A 22,282-nucleotide genomic window follows, 5' to 3' on the forward strand; every position below is an offset into this window, starting at 1 on the left:
TTTCTTGATAAATACCGATATTTCTGCTGATTTTGAATGTGTTCATTCAGTGGAGAACCATGAGGTGAATACTTTTGATAGACATTTGGAGAATGATTCCTGGTACGTAAATTTGTTACTATCTATTTTAGAGAATTTAATATTCTCAAGGATAAGCATCTTTGGATTTCGTTTGTATTTGCAATGCTGTAATAATACGATGAAGGACATAGCAATAAAGTACAGACTCATTTCTGTGGAGTGTTATGGGTCTAAGAGGCGGAGACTCTTCGAAGACAGAGTTCTGCTTACTTGTAGTTTACAAAATACTAGGTTGGTGCAAAAGTAATTGCGGTTTCGGACTGCGAATTTTAAATCATTGTAACTCAAACATATTATAGGCTCAAACACATCTTTATTAATCAAAATAGGAACCATTACAATCAACACATTTTTACCAAAGAGAAATAAGTTTGTTTATTCCTGTAGCATAAAAATCTGTGCTTTGGGATTCGATGAACTCTTGGAAAGCATTTTCTGCGTCCTGCTGGTTGTGGAAGCATTTTCCCTGAAAAACGTTGTCGAGATGCTTGAAGAAGTGGTAGTCAGTTAGTGAGAGGTCAGGTGAATATGGCGGATGAGGCAAAACTTTGCAGCCCAATTCGTTCAACTTTTGAAGCGTTGGTTGTGCGATGCGCGGTGGGGTGTTGTTGTGGAGAAGAGTTGAGCCCTTTCTGTTGCCCAATGGCGGCTGCAGGCGGTGCAATTTTTGGTGCATCTCATCATTTTGCTGAGCATCCTTCTCAGATGTAATGGTTTTGCTGGGATTCAGAAAGCTCTAGTGGATCAGACCGGCAGCAGACCACCAAACAGTGACCATGACCTTTTTTTGGTGCAAGTTTGGCTTTGGGAAGTGCTTTGGAGCTTCTTCGTGGCCCAGACACTGAGCTGGTCATCGCTGGTTGTTGTATAAAATCCACTTTTCATTGCACATCACAATCCAATCGAGAAATGGTTTGTGGTCGTGTGGAATACGAGAAGACGACACTTCAAAACGATTTTTTTCATTTGCGGTCAATTCATGAGGCACCCACTTATCGAGCTTTTTCACCTTTCCAATTTGCTTCAAATGCAGAATGACCATACAGTGGTCGACATTGAGTTCTTCGGCCACTTCTGTGTAGTTGTAAGAGCATCAGCTTCGATGGTTGCTCTCAGTTGGTCGTTGTCGACTTCCGCCGGCTGGCCACTGTGCGCCTCATCTTCAAAGCTCTCGTCTCCTTTGCAGAACTTCTTGAACCACCACTGCGCTGTACGTTCATTAGCAGTTCCTGGGCCAAATGTGTTGTTGATGTTGCGAGTTGTCTCCAATGCTTTACGACCCATTTTGAACTCGAATAAGAAAATCGCTCAAATTTGCTTTTTGTCTAACATCATTTCTATAGTCTAAAACACATATCAAATAAACAGCAAATGATAAGTCATTAGCAAAAAAAAAAAAACATAAAGTGAGAAATGTGCATTAAAAGGATATATAACATAACAACACTTATTTAAGAATTATTCCAATACCAAAGGCAAATATCAACAATGCAAAAACAGCAATTACCTTTGCACCAACTTAGTACCTCCCTATAATCAGGAAAACTATTTTCTTTACCTGGATCCTCAATATTCCAAAGAAATCACCAGATGTAGCAAGTATAATCATCTTTTTTCTAGTATAAGGAACACTAATTGTGCTGAATCATAATACAGATACAATTTGACAAAATGTAATAATGCAGGTAACATTCAAAAGAGAACACATTAATTTTGGGTTTGCAATTTGCTACAATTCAAATAGCCTATTACTTTAATAATGGATATTCAATTTGAATTTTGCAATTTTTTTTTCCAGAAGGACTGTCAACTCAAATTCCGTAATTTGCATTTTTTTTTTTTTTTAAACATTTCTCATCAGTGGAAAGTACTGTTTGTCACCTGCAGGTAATAATTTCCTATCCAAACTCTTAGTTCTGGTGAATATTTTCCCTTTCAAAGAATACATTAAATCAAAAGAACACAACATTTTATGCTAATGCAATCTTTGTGAAGGCTGAGATAAAATTTCAAGTATTGATAATTATGAAAACCCTAAAAGAGGATTCTAGAAATATTGGTTTTCTTATTTCTGGGGATACAGTTCTGTCAAAAAGAAATGATTTCATATATTCATTTTCAAAAGACTAGTTCCAAGAGACGTATTTCCAGGAAATACCTTTTTTCAAACAGGCCATTTAATGAACCCCGTGAAGAACAACATTTCATAATTATGTATTTTCAAGAGACAGTAACATATATCATATATATTATTTGTCTTTGGAATAATCATTTTAATTTTAAAGTATGTGTCAGCTCAAATAGTAAATTTTTGAATAATCAAATGCATTCAATAATTCAATAATAGCACACACATTTACTTAGCACTCACTCTGAAGATTTTTCCAAGAGTCAGGCATTCAAAGAAGAAAAGAATTCTCCTTCTTCAACCAGCTATTAGCACAGTTCAGGAGGTGAAGTATTTCATACTACACTGCTATAGATCTCAATGGAACAAATGAAAGAAGACAACAGCCATGGTGATCTTGGAAAGAGACCAACGTGAAGGGAGGCTTCCTGGAGGAGGTTACATCTGAGCGGGGTTAGAAGACTGAGTTAGAGAAGTAGGGAAAAATATCATAGGCAAAAGAAACAGCCTGCCCAAAGACTCAAAGTGAGAAAAAAATGTTGAGTTCTGGAAAAAATTGTTGCTTGACAAAGCTGGATCCTAGCATATCTATTTTTTGCAGAGTGGGCACAAGGGGAAAATAATAAAGAAAGAGCAAGATTAAAAGGGGCCTTCTTTGCTATATTATGATATCGTGACTTATTCATGAGGCAAAAGAAAACCATAGGGACATTTTTACTCAGATATTAAATCAACCTTAGGAAAAAACTTAAAAAACTAGCTTATGGATTTAAAAAAAAAAATGTCCTCTGTTTTGTTTGCCATACTGATATTGTCTTAACACTGAATTTTTGAAGGAGAAACTCAATACTCTAATACCCACGAAGGTAGCTGGCATGTCAGCCTTAGAGAGCAAAATCCTTAATTAAGGCTCTGATCAGCCACAGCGAAGCAGCAGTCTTTCCCATATTGATCTGGATAAACTGCTTAGGAGAGTGAAAATGCCATCCTCTCTGTTTATTTTCCTTACACAGCCAGAAGTTGAATTTTCACTGTTTGGGCTTCAGCACAATAAACCGATGATGCTTCACTCTGCAGACCGACCACCCAATCGCCTTCTCTATTTATTCTGAACAAAGCCACAGTTGCCCACCAGGCCGGCTGTCACATTCAGCATGCTTTTCCCCTGGCCACCATCTCTGGGGAAACTGCTTTCAGAACACGGGTGCAAATGTCCTCTGGAGGACAATTTAGGAGACAGACAATCAACAGCCTGACTAGAACACTTGAAGAAATAAACTATGTGGCTCTTTTGAGCAGAAAGTCATTAAGGCAAGTTAGTAAATTAGGATACCCCATGTCCAAAAAATCCTTTTGCTTCAGTCTGTTTTTTGTGTAGCCAAGATGAAGCTATATCAAACGCTGTTTGAGTTTGTGAAGAAATCAGGAAAACTATTTATTGGTATGCAGTTAGGTAATCATTAAACTGCTTTTAACCAAATTTCAGAGAGTTTATAATTGGATTAGAGACCGTTTCCTATATAATCGTAGGTGTGGAGTTCCCATGCCCAGCAACATATTCGTGTTAAAATGTTCGCAAAAGTTAAGGCAGTTACTAGTTGTAAATACCATGCAGTTATCCACAGTTGGTGTCTTAGGGTAGGTTTCCAGCTCTAGAACTTGAGATGAGATCCATGTGCAACTGACTCACAAGGAAGAGCTTCTTGGGAAATTGCCTGCGATCAGGTCCTTGCTTGTTTTTTTCCCCATTTCCTCATCTGCTCCTCCCACTCTCCTAACAATCCCACAGAGGGTAGTTTCAGTCTGAGCCCACAGGGGAGTCTGTAGAGGAAGGCATGCCTTTATGTGTCCTGACCCACACCAGGCATGCCAAATCCCTCCTATTCCAACAGCCATCCTCAGAGGACACCAAGGGAACTCCAGCTCTTTTCACGTTGGATCTAGTATCCTCAGGTGAACCCTGAACAGGATCAAGATGTGGGATAAGAGCTGTCACTTTGGGGAAAGCCAAGAAATGACCCCAGGATTATATTAACTATATCTTACTGTATCATTATACAGTGCAAGGGGTCCTGTATTACTTGAATGTTTCACAAACTTGACATTTGTCCACATAATTTTGATATCTATTTAATCCGAGAGATAAACTAGACATGCCTGCCACACTGGAAGACTTGCAAGACATGTGCACTCTAGAAGGTGGAAGATGGAACCTAGAAAGATTCAAAGGCTTACTCCATGAATATAGTTTTTAAGGGTCTGGTGGTCTGGCCAAACCGGGATATCCTTTCTAAAGTAAAATGCAAATAACTACATCTCACATCTCTCACAAATAAGAAGAAAACACATCTATTTGGTTATTTTCTGTTCTGGATGCAGCACATTCCACACATTGCTCCAACTGTTTACCTAATGACACAGAAGATCACCCCCATAAGTAGGGTTTGCATTTAGAGAGGGTTAATGTCTAGTTCCAGCTGTGGTGCAAACAGCTCCTGCCACTTGGCCATACGATTCAACAGACCCTATGCCATTAGATGTTGCCTGCAATGGAGAAAGATACCACATGGAGTTTATGTAGCCCATTTAGGGGGAAATGCTATGTAGAACTCTAGCTGATTTGTGATTTTTTGTGTTTCTTTAGGTAGGCCTACATTGCTATGAATTTCCCTCTTAGGACTGCTTTCTCTGCATCCCATAGATTTTTGGTCATTTTGTTTTCATTTTCGTTTGTCTCGAGATATCTTTTGATCTCTACCTTGATCTCATTGCTGACCCATTCATTATTTAGTAATATGTTATTCAACCTCCATGTGTTTGTGTGTCTTCTGGTTTTTTTCCTGTAGTTGATTTCTAATATCATAGCACTGTGGTCAGAGAAGACAATTGGTATGATTTCAATTTTCTTAAATTTATCGAGACTTGTTTTGTAGCCTAACATGTGGTCTATCTTGGAAAATGTTCCATGTGCGCTTGAGAAGAATGTGTATTCTGCAGCTTTGGGGTGAAATGCTCTGAAAATATCGATTAAATCCAACTGGTCCAATGTGTCATTTAAGGCCGCTGTGTCCATATTTATTTTCCATCTGGAAGACCTGTCCCTTGTTGTCAGAGGTGTGTTGAAGTCCCCTACTACGATAGTGTTACAGTTGATCTCTGTCTTTATGTCAGTCAATATCTGTTTTATATATTTAGGTGCTCCTATGTTGGGTGCATAGATGTTTACCAGGGTTATGTCCTCTTGTTGGATCGATCCCTTTATTATTATGTAGTGCCCATCTTTGTCTTTTAATATATTCTTTGTCTATTTTATCAGCTATAAGTATTGCTACTCCAGTTTTTTTTTCTCATTTCCATTTGCATGAAATATCTTTCTCCAACCCTTCACTTTCAGCCTGTGTATCAGCCTTGATCTGAGGTGAGTCTCTTGTATACGGCATATACAAGAGTGTTGTTTTCTTATCAACTCAGCCACTCTATGTCTTTTGATTAGAGCATTTAACCATTTACATTTAAAGTGATTATTGATAGGGTCATAATTATTGCCATTTTATTATTTGTAGTTAGATTATTTTCATCGTTATTCTGCTTACAGAAGCTCTTTTAAATATTTCCTGCAATGCTGGCTTGGTGGTAATAAATTCCTTTAGCTTATTCTTTTCTGGGAAGCTCATTATCTCTCCTTCAATTTTAAGTGACAGCCTTGTTGGATAAAGCAATCTAGGTTATAGGCCTTTGTTTTTCATCACTTTGAATACCACCTGCCACTTCCTTCTGGCCTGCAAATTTTCTGTAGAAAAGCCATTTGATAGTCTTATAGGAGTTCCCTTGTATGTAACCCCCTGTCTTTTCTTTTGCTGCTTTTAGGATTCTCTCTTTGTCTTTAACCTTTGCCATTTTAACTATAATATTTCTTGGTGTGGACCTGTTTGGGTTCATCCTGGTTGGAACTCTCTGCACTTCCTGGGCTTGTACGTCGGTTTTTTGGTTAGGGAAGTTTCTGGACATTATTACTTCAAATATGTTCTTGATCCCTTGCTCCCTCTCTTCACCTTCTGGTATTCCTATGATGTGCATGTTGTTGCACTTGATGTTATCCCAGAGGTCTCTTAAACCATTTGCATTATTTTTTATTCTTTTTTCTTTTTGTTGTTCTGCTTGGGTGATCTCTGCTAACTTGTCTTCTAAGTCGCTGATTCGATCCTCTGCCTCATTTAACCTATTGGTAATTCCTTCAAGTGTGTTCTTTATTTCAGTTATTGTATTCTTTGGTTCTAACTGGTTGTTCATTATGATTTCTCTGTCCTTCTTTATGTTGTCACTAAGTTCCTTAAACATTCTTATCATTGGTGTTCTGAACTCTGTCTCTGATAGGTTGGTTATCTCTATTTCATTTTGTTCCAATTCTGGAGGTTTCTTCTGTTCTTTTATTTGGGACATGTTTCTTTGTTTCCCCATTCTGGCTGACTCTCTGTGTTTGCTTCGATGGATTGGGTAGATCCCCTAAGGTTCTTGGTCTTTGCTGGGTGATCTTATGTAGTATGTGTTCTTTATATTTGACTTGCACCACTTCCCTATTCTCCTGTGTGTATGCTCCAAAAGTGACCCTTGTGTTGTGTATATTGTCCTGTTAAAATTGAGCTTTAATTCCTTTTGGTTTGTCAGTTAGTGGGATTGACGCCTAGGCTGACTAGTTGTGAGACTTGGCTCTGCCCACAGTGGATGATCTACTGCGTGAGGGTTGACCACTTAAATGAGGTTTGGCCTCTATGGGCTCTTGTGCCTGTAGAGAATTCCCTCCGGGTGTGTCACCTGTAGGTCAAACCCGGTAATACTCTGGTTTGGTCTAGAGTTGGCCTCTGTGTGTGTTGAATCTTGTGCCTCTTGAGCTGGGCCCTAGTGTAGGGCAATTTCAGAACAAAGCAAATCACCGAGCACAACAACAACAGCAACAAAGGAAAAAAAACAAATACACTCACAAATAAAAACAACCGATAACCCACCTACAACACAGGCAAAAATATCAAAACTACCAAAAAATAAAAAATAAATAAAAAGGGCAGCGCTTGTCTTGGCTTAAGCCCACCAAGTGATCTCCAGGTTGTCCTCTGCTGTACAAAGAGTCCTCTGCGTCATATGGAGGCACAGCCGACCACCTGGTGCCCAGAGTGACCCTGGCACTGCAGTTCTAGATGAGTGGGGCTATGGGGTGTGGTTGTTAGTTTTTACAAAGTCAGTGTAGTTTCTGCTCTCACCTGTACATGTGTGCGCTGAGAGTTCCACAACCAGCCCTGTGCCCAGGTCTTTGAGTCTTAGGGTACTTTTTCTGGTGGTGGGGGGGTGGGTGGTTGAAGGTTGGAGGACGAGAGATTTCTGAGCTGCTGAAAGCCCAGAGCTGTGTCTGCCGCCTGCTGCTGACCCCTGGGTGTGTCTCCGCAGTTGTAATTGCCCTGCCCTAGGCAGGCCAGAAAAGGTGGGGGCTGGGGGTGGAGGAGTCTCTTTTCTCCTAGCTCAGCAGTGTCACACTCTTCCCAGCCTCTTTCCTGGGTCAGAGTTGCAAGCCGTGTCTTCCCAGATGCTGAGCGCTACAGCTCCTCTATAATCTGACACTACTCCTCAGTTCAGGGGCCAGCTTGAGTCTCTGGAAGGCCGGGGATAGTATTGGGAGAATGGGTGGAGAGCCCAGGTATGGTGTTTACTGCCTTTGTCTGGCCTAGGGCCCAGCTGGAGGTCTCAGCTGAGGTTACTGTCTCAAACGCCAGATACGCTGCTCTGGGCAGGAGGGATCAGCTGTGGGATGCAGGGTAAAAGCCCACCTCCTGGCTCTTGTGACCTCTGTTCTGTCCTGGGACCCCCTGTGTTTCCTCAGCAGGCTGTGTCTCCACTCCGCTCCCTTTCCTCTTCCCCTGCTCGCCCGGTTTGCCTACCTTCAAGTAATCCTCAGATGAGTCTCTTAGCTGTTCTGTGTGATAAGCAGAGTCCTTTGATGGGTTATAGATGTTTAATTTGTGGTAAGTTCCGGAGGAGAACTCAAGACCACCTTGCTGCTGCCATTCCTATGACGTCTCTTCTTTACTTGTAAAGAAGAAATGTCAAACTGTATCCACATGTCAGAAATTTTTCTCAATAGATGATTCCATTTTCTCCTAGTTATCTATGCTTTCATTTTAATACTGAATTATTTTTGCCTGCTGAAATAGCTCTTGCAGTGTAGCAACTTCACCATTATAGTATAACAAAACTAAAGTAGAGCCCTCCTCTGCACCCCCCTTACTACCTTCACCCCTTAGTTGGCAAGAGAGAGAAGTCAAATAGAAGCCATCTGTCATGCTAGCACAAGATCACACATAATATTTTACATAGGAGATGTTAGAGCTGGCATTTTTCAGTTGATCGATCAATAACTATATATCATAGGATAATAAAAAAAGCTTCCTAAATGTAGGCAATTAAATATTGTAAGCTTATCACTATTATCGCTAATAATTCATCACTGCTTTTCCACATTCAGGTCACTGTACGTATCAAACAAATGCATCTACATTTTCTAGTGGGTTATGTGATTCTAATAGGATTACTGGCTGAATCAAAGGACAGTTACTGTTCAGTGTTCAGTTTACTCTTCATACCAATTTTGGTCAAAGGAGATAAAGTGAAGAGTCGGGAGAACCAAGTAATCAATTCAGGAGTACCTCAAATGTAGGAAAAATGAATAAATTAATGGGAGAGAGAAAGGAGAGGAGAAGCTGTGATATTTTTTAATATCCTGGATGGGACATAGCATTTCTCACACCAGTGTCAGCACAATTTCAAGTTACTGAAATGAAGTCTTATTTGCTTGAGTAGAACCAGCAGGTTCTCTAACAGCTGCTGAGACCCCTACCTACGTGTATTTTCTCTTTGAAGACTTTGAATTCAGCGTCATGTTCTCTGCCAAGAATTCAATGGGTTGGAGGATAAACCCGTAAAATGTTGGGATGGCAGGATGCTTTACGGAGAAGGAATGATTGACCAATCCACATATTCGACCATTTGTCTACATCATGATACTGGTAGAAATGTGGCAGGTTTGAAATATAAAGGTTTGAATATTAAGAACACTACAGTCCTATTTCCAGATACTGTTGTAGCTACTAGAGGTCTTGAAAGAAGAGATGTGGGGACTGTATGTTATTTATTCAGCTCAGCATAGCCCCTGGTTATACTCTCTTCTATCTTCATCAGCTTGCTAAGGAATACAATTCCAAATCCCTGGAGGGACCTTGTGTAGTTTCTTCTATCACATTCAAGCCTCAATGGGGGGGGAAGGGGGAAGTCTATTTTTTTTTTTTTTAAACTCCCGTGCACATCATCAATTTCTTCCTTTCCTAATCAAAACAAATTAGGGTATATCAAGAAATCAAAACATGACTCCAATTTTTCTTCTTGTATTTATCTATATCTCTTTTACTTCTCTACACATTTAAAAAAATTTTTTTGAGCATTTTGTCTTTTTTTTAATTAAATTTATTGGGGTGACATTGGTTAGTAAAGGTTCCAAGTATACATTTCTATTAATGTAATGCATCATCTATTGCATTGTGTGTTCACCACCCAAAGTCACTTCTCCTTTCATCACCGTATGTTTGACCGCGTTTTCCCTCTTCTCCCCCCTTACCCTCTGGTAACCACTAAACTGTTATCTGTGTCTATGAGTTTTTGTTTCTTTGTCAAGTTCATTTGTGTCTTTAAGTTTTATATGCCGCATCTGAGTAATATCATATGGTTCTTGATCTTTTTCTGTCTGACTTACTTTGCGTAGTATAATAATCTCAAGATTCATCCACGTGAAAAAAATGCTCTATACATATTTTTAAAATATCAGTGTCATTTTTATATTGTTAGAGTCTTTAGCTCTTAGTGAAGTCTTTAAGACCAAAAGTATTGTAATTTAGAACATGAGACCCGCCCCAAAATTGTTCAAACCTTCTAAGAGCAATATTCAAACATTGGCTTATGAAACCAGCAACCCAGTCTAACAAATATTGCATTTTGTCAAACAGTAATTTGAATGACACATAAATTCACTTTACTATTTAAAGATTAACAAGTATTTTGAAATGAATTGCACTATTGAAAATACATTGATCAAAATTATTGGCTAACTTTGTGACACTATCAAATCAAAATTAATACAGTCATTGATCAATGTATGTGTTTCAGAATGGAGAATAATGTGTCTTCAAAATGAAATGAAACTATAATGAATCTCTCAATTATTTACCAATTTTTTAAATAATTCATTAGGCTAATGTCAAACATTTTATTCTTTTAAAGTATACAATATTATTTTCATTTTCTTTTTATTTTTTCCAGCGGAAGTTATTTTTATAGCACTCACACATTTTGGTGCAACTATCTTTATAAATAGCTTTGTTCTTTTAATTGTATTAATGGTGTGATTATCACACGGAATATCCTTGCCTACAACTTTGACTATTTCCATTAGGTTTTAAGTTCTGATGTAAATCAAACACAAAATCAACTTTTTCTCTTTAAACTAAAAAAAAAATAAATAAAAAATAAAAAAACAAAAAAACTACAATATACCATCTTCTATGAAAATGCTTTGGACTTCAAAAGTCACTTAAAGCTATAAGCATATTTTGGTAAAAATATAAATATACTTTTATAGCATGTGAAGATGCCAAAATAGCTTTTATACATTTGTATTGAAGAACATAAAGTCAGTATGAAACTTTATTTTCTTCATCATATTGTAAGAGTGAGGAGGTGTTCTGTTTTCTCTAGGAAAGATGCAAGTGGAAATGAATGGAAAATACATTGGGAAATACTCCTATCAGACATATAGAGACCACTTGATTGTTAATAAAATGCATACCTGGGTATTTTTGTGAAGGTGTTATAAGCACCGATAATTTTTAGTATATTGAAGTTAAATCCTGTTGTACACAATAGAAATGTGTGCTATCTGCCGAGAATGTAATATACACACTCACACACACAATTCATTTTCATAGCTTGAGATATAACTTTTTAACTTTGAAACATGCCCCGGAAGTCAGAGAAAATTCTCAGGTAGAGGGATGCAAGTATCTGAGGTAAGAAGTAATCAGCATATGTGGGGATTGTCCACTAAACTATGTGGCCTACAGGTTAGGCAACACTGTTAGATCACACTAGATTTGATTCATTCTCTTTTTTCTGCACCCAAACACATTGTTGTACATAACCCCTAGACATGCACCCACTTTTGAAAACTATAAGCAAAGATTCTAAAATGCCTGTGGGCGAAGAGTAGCTTTTAGTAACCTCTTTATTAGCCCTCGCTCTGCCCAGCATTAATCACATCTCTTTATAGATGTTCAACCAATTTAATTTGGTACCCGGATAGAATGTCTCATGTGGAAACAGAGACACTCTCTTTACTCAGTCATAGCTTAATTCACACAAATCCCTTGGCTTGGGGTCTGGCATCCCTATGGAATTAACTTTCATTTATTTTCAGTTTAAATTAATTTTCAGTAGCCAGCCAGTGGCATTTGGAGACTAGAAACCCAAAGAATACGTTTCCAAAGTTTCTATTGAAATCTTTTGAAAGACTGTATAATTGAACGCATTAACATTTTAACAGTCCGCATTGCATACCAAAACCCTCTATAATCAAGTGGCTGGTGAATAAATTCTTGGCATACCCCTCTAGCTTACTGTAACAAATAGAACAGACATCTTTCTGGAATAAACCTTGACCACTCAAGCTAATGGGAATCCAGTTAGGTTTTTGCCAACCCCAGGAAACATCCATTATCAATAGATGCTGAGAACATTATATTAAAAATAAGTGTTTTAGGGAGAAAATAGAAAGTGCCTCAAAGTTGACAGAAAACAGAATCTGTGATGGTATTATGATTGATTTTGGAGAGAAGTAGCTGTGGATGCTTAAATATATGAATTGCTTTAAAGTATTTTACTCTTGTACGAGGACATATTATTGACCTAAAAAAATACTAATGTATCTTGGTAACTTGTGATTCATATATGAATGCATATTAAGAGATTGTTTTGAATTCATATTATTGATCTAATTGATTTCAACAGCTCCAAGGGAGTCATTGAACATTCTGTAAATAGTATATCTGGTAAAGATTGGGTCAGTGTTCACAACATTATTGGGCACTTCTGGATTTGATCCTGAAAGTAATTGGAATGTTACATGAAGGAAAAAAAAATAACCTAGTGATAAAAGTCAAGTATAAACAACCATGTTTTGTTTTATTAAACACTTCTGATGGGGAGTTTTCCGTGCAATATTGAGATCAACTATTAAACTATTCAAGATAGATAAGAGAATGTTACAAATCTAAGACAATATGTTAGCTAGTGTCCTTGTATTGTGAGGGAGGTAGACTTAGGATCAAATCCTTAGTTTTGCTCATCTTTTATTTTTATCCTCTAGTTTGAGCAAAGGAAAAAAAGCGTGTCTTCACTTTGAGTGTTCAACTTAGAATATTTAGGAATCACTACTCCACAGGAAGCACTAGAGTACATTTTCAATTTATTAAAATTCCACAAGTACTGTAATTTGCAACTTCCTCTCAGGGTAAGATCAATTTAAGGAAGGAGAAGGGATAGATATTTCAGACCCCCAAAGATATCACAGCATTTAGACTACAGCTTTACTTCCAGAAACTGTTTCTCTTTAAAGATTAGTGAGTATTTTCAACCTTTGGAAGTAAACTCACAAATTGTAACCCTATTGCCCCATTCTACTTGTCATAAATGTGGAAAGAAATTAAGCCAAACTTGTGTCACTTGATCCAATGGATAAAATGACGATTGGATTTATAAAAAGAAGTGACTTCAAAGTGAGTGTTTGTCAACTAACAAGAGGGCAAGTTTGTAACCTTGAATTACAAGCACACCATAATAGCATACTGTAATAGCATATCGTGTGGCCAAATTAAGCCTTGAAAAGATGGCTTCCTGGGCATCCTACAGGGGGATACTGTCTGTCTTCAGTAGTAATGACAGGAACCAACCCTACAGTACAGAAATCTTTGATCTATTGGCACTTAAGGACAGTTGCCAAATGAATGTATGAATGAATGAAAAATGAGAGATTTGGATTAAGTCAGGGATAGAAGCCAGGTGTTTTATGTTTTGTCATGTTTTGTTTTCTTAATTGAATTCTCTCTGATCTATTGTCCAGAGACTGCCAGGATAATTGAGGCTATATCCCAGCATAACCAGAAAGAGTTCCAGGCAGTGACATAGATGTGATATTTAAGTCTCACCTTTTTCTGTAGTCTGTAACTCCATTGTGGCCTTTCAACAAAGTTCCTTTGTAAGGAGTTGTGATTCTTAAAAAAAAAAAAAAAAAAAAAAAAATCAAAACAGCCTTAATTCTATTAGGTAATATTTATCCATTGAATAAGCTCCTCAGGGCAAATTTGTTTTGAGGATTTTCCCATGATCAGAAACAGTAGGTTGGGACACTGTAAGGCTCTGTGCTTTGTATACTGACGTTGGAGCATGGTTCACACAAAATTGAAGGGTGTTTGATGTCTTTATTAATGCCGATTTTTCCCTGTCTATAACCTTCATAACACTTCAATTCTATGATGAATTCAGGAGGGATAAAATCTTGAATAGTTTATAATAGCTGCATTAGTGAAAATCAATTTCAGGGACAATTAATAACAACTCAGTACTGTTGTGTCATAGCAGCTGACACAGAAACCTGTCTACTATGTTACTCTGGTCAAGTTCATGGTCTCTCAGGTCTGAATGCCCTGGTTTAAATATAGGCCACCACTTACCTATTTACAACACTTTGGGCAAAGTTTTAATATGCCAAAAATGAGAATAATGATAGTGCTTATCTTATCAGATTTTTGTGGAAAGAAAACAGATCAATCTATGTAAAGCAGGAAAGTTCCTGTCTAAGCGTAAACAGCCTTCACTACCAGATGTTGTTGCTGTTGTCGTGTGCATTGTTAAGGAATGTGAGTAGAGCTAATTTATATTTTCCTGGTAATGCAGTGTAGACATTAAAAACAGAGTGAGACAGAGAGACACAGGGTGCAGATGTGTTAAAAGATTGATAGTAGGTGAAAGGCATGGCATTGTTCTTTGTGCTGTTCTCTTTCCTGTAACTTTTTTGAAAGTTTGACATTTCTTTCAAATAACAAATTAAAAAGAAGTGCAGATGAAAATAATTGATGAAAGCAGTTTTGATCCTAAGATCAAAATATTATTTCCACCACCATTAAAAATACTATCACATGGGTAGATCTTGAGATTATCATGCAAAGCGAAATAAATCAGACAGAAAAAGTCGAGAAACGTATGATTTCACTGATACGAGGAATATAAAACTGAAAGCAACAAATGAACAAGACTAACAAACAAAAACTCATAGACACAGACAACAGTTTAGTGGTTACCAGAGGGTAAGGGAAGTGGGAGGGTGGTAGAAGAGGGTAAAGGGGGTCAAATATATGGTGACAGATGGAGAACTGACTAGGTGATGAATACACAATCCAATATATAGATGATGTATTATAGAAATGTACACTTGACACCTATATAATTTTAGTAACCGGTACCACCTCGATAAATTTAATAAAAACTACTATCACATTGGTTATGTGAATTAGCTAGATAGTGGTGATCATTTCACGGTATATAAATATATCTAAACATCAAATCAAGCACTTTAAATATATACAATTTCTATGTGTCAATTATATCTCAATGAAGGTGAAAAAATAGTCTCAGTTGCATTTCATGAAAATTTACAACATGTCAGACACTGCCCTAAGCATATTGTCTTCATATTCCCAGGTAATACGTTAACTTATCCATCCCTGTTTTACAGAAAGGGTTATTCTGAATATGAAGTTTGCAAACTTCATACAATTTAGCTCCATATACCCAGTGCAATGTGACACAAACCTACCAGCTTAGACCTACTGGGATTTGATCTAAAGTGAGAAAGAAGTATGAAACATAATAGGCTAGATTTTAAATCTACTGGACTTGCTTCTGAACTCCAGCTCTGCCGTTAACTAGTTTTGTGGCATTAGCCAGATCCCTTCTCTGAACCACAGTTTCTTCCTCTATTAAAACAGAAATTACCTACCTTGTAGCTGTCAAGGATTAAATGATTTTAAGTACCAATACTTGTTTGTGAAATGATTGGCACAATATAAAGGCTTAATAAATGACAGTTATTGTCACCATCTGTTAAGAGATAGTGTAAAAAATAAATAAAACTGCCTTTGTGCTATGTAATTATAGACACTTAGAAAATCATAAAATCTGAGGTGATAGATCTATACTTCTATAAATATATGTAAGATGAACCAGATATATAAATCATTCAGAGAATAGATTTAGATACAGATATCATTCTGAGAGGATCAAAATCTCGCCCTCCTTTTTATTTTTTAAAGTATAATTTTCATAGAGTATATAAAATGAGTATTTAGGCAGAACATGGTGCAATCTTTAAGGGGTAACAGAAAATGCAAAAATTTTGAGATGATTTGACATTCATTGTTTTGTGAAAACCTGTTGTGTTGCTCTTGAAGGATAAAATTATTTGGGGAGAGGGTTGAATTTTACTTAATTACTGCAACCTATTCTGATTTCCTCCTGGAAAACCCCTTGACAACCTCTTATGTGAAACTTGAGTGAGGACTTGGTAAATTATTCAAATACTTTCAGGCCAAAGCCTAATCTAACTCTAATCTCAAGAGTAAATATTACCTGATTTTTTTCTTTTAAAAATATTCAGGTAAGAAACTTTAAAATAAAAGTCTCAGAATAAGAAGGTGTCCAATGGAAGGAGAACCACCTCCTGTATAAATCGGATTGTATTCCAGAAATTCACTAGTACCTCAGGTTTTCAGAATCTTTCTGGTGTAGTTATCATGAAACTAACAGACATGTTAAGCATCAAACTCTTCCTAATCAGGCACAATTCCTGGGTGATCATTGTCAGTGGATTTGATGCCTGCATAGATATTAATTACACAAATTTCAGGCAGGATTAGACAGAATACAAGAAAAAAAAAGCAGACAGGCCAGGAAGAAAAGGTTTCTTAACTTATTTTAGCAGCTTAGAAGTAAATCATAAAATGTCAAGCTACAGAAATTGGCTCCGATAAATATGATTTTTTTCCTGAATTAGTTCACTAAGCTTTTATCCTTTCTGAACACTTTCAGTCAATCCTAAATACTTTAAATGCCAAGCTTAATATTGAACAGTTATGCTACAGCACATATAGAAGATTGAAAGCAGCAGTTATTCTAGAGGAGAATGAGTTATTTTATCTTCATTTAGACCCCAAAAAGAAAATAAATAACCGTCATGTGAAAAGATGATAAATAAATGAATACTTCCAAAGAAGCCAGGTCATGATTACCAAATGGGAAAATACAAATTATAAAAAAAATGTATAATCATTTCAACCGATATGTCTACAGGATATGCCTCCCCCACCACACCCCGGGGAGTTAACATGACTGAGTTCCTGTGAAGGAATATATGGTTCTAATTGTAATTTAATTTTACATTCTTATTTAGGGGGATTTAGATTTGACAATGACCATAAAAATTGCATACCAGCTGTCACTTGGCTTCTATTCCGGCGCAGTCTTTGCTCGATGCACATGAGTGAGTCCCAATAATGCTGAGGGAACTTGTGCAAGGAAGGATAGTTTGCATTTCCAGGACTTCTACTGGAAATACTCTTTTTTTGTTAAAAAAAAAAAAAATCACATATACCGTAAGCATTATCTACTTTCCAATTTTCTCAAGGAAAGGCTATTTTATGTCATTTAATTCCCAAATGGTGATTTTCAAAACTATTAGACAAGAATCACAAGGGACCTTAGAAAGGATACAGATCTGGTAGCGAGGAGATAAGAGTTCAAGACCCAGCACTGACACTTATTGGCTGCATGACCTTGAACCAGTCAGATAATCATACAGGGATTTGTTTGTTTACCTCATTTTAAACTAGCTTGATTTGATTTTAAGTTTCCTGAGATCAGGGACCATGTCATGTTTCTATTCTGTTTACCGTACTAGATGCAAAATAGATGGATAAAATATTTCTTGAATGAATGAATGAATGAATGTTGACACCATGATTGATAACAACTCATTTTTTCCCAAGAGGAAAAGTATTTAGGGTATCATAAAATTACAGTGTACCTGTTATTAAAGGGCATCCTCAGTTGATTTTATTGGCATAGAATACAACTTATGGCAGAAATAGAAAGCTTGTTTAGAAAGCTTGTTTAGAAATGGGTTATTCTTTGTTTAATGTTCATAGAAGTCACCACATGGCTCTGTTTGTAATCAAGCAGCTGCTGTTTTATTCCCAATGACAATAATACGCTTCGATGGTTTGTTAGGAAAGGGCCCATTCATCGCTTAGTTCTGTAGTTTTCCAGAACTTGTGTCAGTACATCTCATTAACATGAAAAGTCAGAGAATTCTTACCCACTAACGTCTGAGTTTCTCAAAGATCTGAGTTGTGTTCTCCTCTAGATTCCCACGCTTACCTTGATATCTGGGACCCAACAGATTCTAAATAACATCTGTCGCTTAAACGAATACTGTAAAGATAAAGAACTTAAAAAAAATTACACTAAAAAATAAAGTGAAATAATCAATGGATATTTATTATAGATAATTCAACATTTAAAGAAATTTGCATTTCCAAATTAAAAAAAACAAACAAAACGAAACGAAATCATGCTTTCAAGAAAAGAATGGTGACCATTATGTGGTTGTAAATTGCACACCAAAGTAATCTAACATAGTTCAATGTCTAACAATTTTAAGTTTCTTTCCTCATTTACAAATATAGTCTATTCCTTTACCACCTACCTTAAAAAAATTATATAATTAGTCACAGATTAAGTTTAAAGATACATAAGCTCCCCTAGCTATAAAAACCAGAAATTAAGATCACCAGGCAGGTCAGTGTTACAGGTGAATTTAGAACATAGGTCTTCTAATTTTTGGCTTGTCTTTATTCAGCTATTAAACCCTATTCTGCAAGTATTTCCATAAAATATCTGGGTGAACTTTCTAAGTCAGTACCCTCTCTAACCTTATTAAATAGAAGGTCCCTTCCTGAGCTAAAACATTAAATGTCTAATAATTTCCTCTAGAAGAAACTGAGATTTTTCTAGGCAAACATAAATCATTTTATCAGTGGGAAAATTATTTAAACTAAGGATTAAACATTTTTATTGATATCTCCTTCCTTATCTTCATTTGGATATAATGTAAATATCATATGTAGTTTTAATGAAATGATTTAGAAGAGTGTTTTTTTAAATAATTTAATCCAAATACTTTGTTCAGCAGAAATTTAAAATGAGGTTTGTTTCTCTGAGTTATGTGAGACATATTATGCTATTGAGTGATGGTTAGCAATGTTTTTAAAACACTCAGCTATTGATGATTTCGAGAGCAGAATTATTTAATAAACTTCACAATTCTCAACTTCAGTGTTAGAATTGTTTTCCCTGAAGCATTCCTCAAGGTAAAACCAGCTTGCATTCTCATTATTTTCCAGCTCATCTTATTATAGTAAGAAAGCAACTATTATTGAATTGGAAGAGGAGACTGAAAATAAACAGTGAGAAAATATTTGTTTCTCCAGATGTTTTAGAAACACAACTTTCTCCCATGTTTCTCCACTAAGCTCTTAAAATCTGGCATTCTCTAAGTCAAAAAATGCCTACTATAAATGAGGATAAACAAAAAAAGGGAAGTATATGGAAGTTAGACTTGAACTTGCTCAAGTGATATTACTTCTGTTGAGAAAACCAGTGTCCAGCACATATTTGGAGGGACTAGTCTCTCCGAATAGCTAGGGTCATGGACCAGTTTCACTGGGGCAGAATTTACAGCAGCAAATGCCTTCGTGCGTGAATAAGAGATCCTTAAGACAATGGACTCAGCCAAGCCAAAGTCTATGAAGAAAAGACAGTGTTCACATGTCAGGGTCATTTAAAGTGACAAACCATCTTGTTTTACCTAATACTGATTGAGTTCTCAGGATGCAGAAGTTTCTCCTTTAAAACCAGGGCAGTAGTAAGGAGACTATTCTGGTTTGCCTGGGACTGAGGGGTGGGGGTGGGGGGCACAGAATACAGGAGTTTTACTACTAAAGCAGGAAAGTCCCAGGGCAAACTGGGACTAGTTGGTTGCCTTACAATGCTAAGCCAGGAAGTGCTGGAAGTAATATAAATTTTGGAATTGCAGAGGCAAACATGGATGCTGTGGACCAGCGTATATAATCAGGTAATGAAAAGGACATAGAATGAGATTGTGGTCTTGAATTAATTATCCCATTACTGCACGATTTACTTTCTAGTTATGTGCACTGGAAAATAAGTGGATGAATCAGAAGGTAGCAGCACGTTTGAATTCCTAACCTGACTCTACCACTTATGAGCTATGAAGCTTAGGGCAAGTAACTTCACTTTTCTTAGCTTCAGATTTCCATCCATGAAACAGAGGTAATAGTTCTACCCTGCAGATTTTTTTACGAAAATTAAACCAGATGTTTGAAAAAATGGATGACACATTATATAGAACTGTCATTTTTGCTGTTTTTATTTATCTGTTTTAAAGGCCTAAGATCTAGAACAGAAAACAGGAAGGACATCAATATGTCATTATATCTAGCCTTTCTGTAAAATTGTCAATTTTTCTTTTATTCACTTAGTTTGGAATTTTTGATGATTTACATAATTATTAAATAAATGTATCAGTGAGTATCTTCAGAGGTCGTCTGAAAATATATATTAAATACTCAGATACCCTGACATTCTTATGCAAATAAGATTAAAAGGTAAATGCTACAGAGTATACAGAGCTTCATGAGGAAACTAGAGGTACCAAGGCAAAATATAGACATTCAACTGGGGATTTTCATTATATGTTGCAAAAGATCCCGTTTTTCCTCTTGGAGACTTTCAGATTTTAGAGACAGAATGCAAACATAGATGTTTAAAGCTTCTTCAGAAATACACTACCAATGAAATCGAGATAACAGTAGATGATTGATTATTTTATTTTTCACTTTTGAGAATTAATGCAGGTGATAAATATGGCTTCCCATTAGAGTGTCAAATCCAAAAGAATAGCTAGAAAACAGTCCCTTAAAATTCTCTTTTCAAAATGTAAAAAGAAATTCATACTGGCAATCATAGGGGAGAGGGGATTTTTTAAGAGATGAAAGGGGATTTAGAGATTGTTTTGTACATTTTCTTTATACATGGGGCAAATGAAACAGACTGGAGAAATGTCACATCCCAAATTGCTTAGGTATTTTCTCTGAGTTTTAGTATCTAACTCAAGTGAGAGAAGAGCAACAACAACAAAAATAGTTCACATCCAGGATTGTGAAAGATACTATCTTTTTAAAAAAATACTGTAGTGAATTGGATTACTGTGACAAACATGTAGATAAATAGTTAAAGGAAAGATCCACTTTGAATGGAAAAGATAAGTTTGGTTTATTCTAATGATTGTAAGTGTGAATCAGAATTCCTTGATACTTATTTGTTTTGCTTCAAATATTATGTGCAGTTAGAAAAGAAATTTGTGATTGGATTTACAGAGATGATTTTCTGTTCAAAGCTGAAATTTGCCAATGGGGAATAATATCATGTATCTACCTAAGTGGGGAATAATTATTTTCAGCCAAGATTTGGGAGTCATAAAGAAGGTGTAGTGTGTGTGTGTGTGTGTGTGTGTGTGTATGTATGTGTTGTAAGGGGAGACACATTCCAACCAGAGATTACTCTTAACACCCAACAAGTAAGGAGATGGTTGCTTGGCAATCATGAGCCACTGAAAGGTAAATCAAAACAAAACAGAAATGAAACAATCCAAAGCAATCACTGAGAATTTGGGACATACATCCAATAAACAATTGTCAGAGATCATTGAAATCACTCATCAGGTTGAAAACTCAATGGCTGGTACTTTAAAGAAAAAAGACCAAAATAATTCCAATATCTTTTCTTCCATGGAAGGGCCAGAGTTTGCCATATGAAAGAAAAATTCAGTAAGATTTGTAGGTCCCGTTAATTGTACTGTCCCCGTATCTTATATCTGTATACGTATTTCCTTTCTCTTTTCCTTTCTCTTTATTGGTAAAGAGATACCAATTCTCACTATCACTCTACTGCTCTCTAAAACATAATGCCTCTCAGAAAATGTCTTACAGCAATGATTGACTTCAGTCCTATACTGTACACAACAGTGTGACAGATGTTTTGAAGTACAAAAGATGCCCCATGAGCCTCAGGGCCTGTTCTATCCAAGTCCTCCTGGACCTTCCCAGGCTCTGCCCCCTCTCACACACTTACCTGTTTTCTATTCCAGTCATAGTGGATACTCAGCGCCATAAAGCCTGTCTCTATACTGTGTTCATTCCAGTTCCTCAACTTAAGGTATCTCTCTACATTTATTAATTTAACCCTTATGTCCTGACGTGACCATAACTTTCTCTATGTATATATATTGCTCCTTGTGGTAGAGATCCATTGATTTCTATAACTCTGTTATAATGTCCTTTGTAATCTCCTTCATTAAGCATGAACCTGTTCTTCTTGTCAGGCTGTGAGTGCCTCGGGATCTATGACCGTGGTCATAAACCCACCTGCAGGATATTTCACAGTGATTGACTTAGAGTTAGGTTTACCATGTTTTTCTTGACTTCGACTGTTAGCTAAGCAGGCTTTAAGCAGACATCCTAGTGTAGGTGGGGGAAACATAAGGCATTTCAGAATACATGTGCTGAAAAGGTTTTGCACCAAGAATGTTGTTCTCATTTTCAATACAAATCAGTAAAACTCACACTTCACTTTATCATTCCTATGAACACAAATTTATTATATATAGTTTCAGTTAGTCATTTTTAGAATTACTGAATGTTAACATGCTTTTGCAGAAAATGTACCCTTTTAATCTTTAAGAAAAATTAAAAAATAAGGTCACTCTTGTGTCGTGTGTTAAACAGAGGCATT

At 36.5% G+C, this 22,282-nt stretch overlaps 1 pseudogene; it reads right to left on the minus strand.

Annotated features, from left to right (window-relative positions):
* Positions 1-397: 397 nt before the first annotated feature.
* Positions 398-21,661, minus strand: LOC117034761 (histone-lysine N-methyltransferase SETMAR-like; annotated as a pseudogene).
* Positions 21,662-22,282: the final 621 nt, after the last annotated feature.

This window comes from Rhinolophus ferrumequinum, chromosome 15 (assembly GCF_004115265.2).
Source record: "Rhinolophus ferrumequinum isolate MPI-CBG mRhiFer1 chromosome 15, mRhiFer1_v1.p, whole genome shotgun sequence".
In the NCBI taxonomy this organism is placed as follows: domain Eukaryota; kingdom Metazoa; phylum Chordata; class Mammalia; order Chiroptera; family Rhinolophidae; genus Rhinolophus; species Rhinolophus ferrumequinum.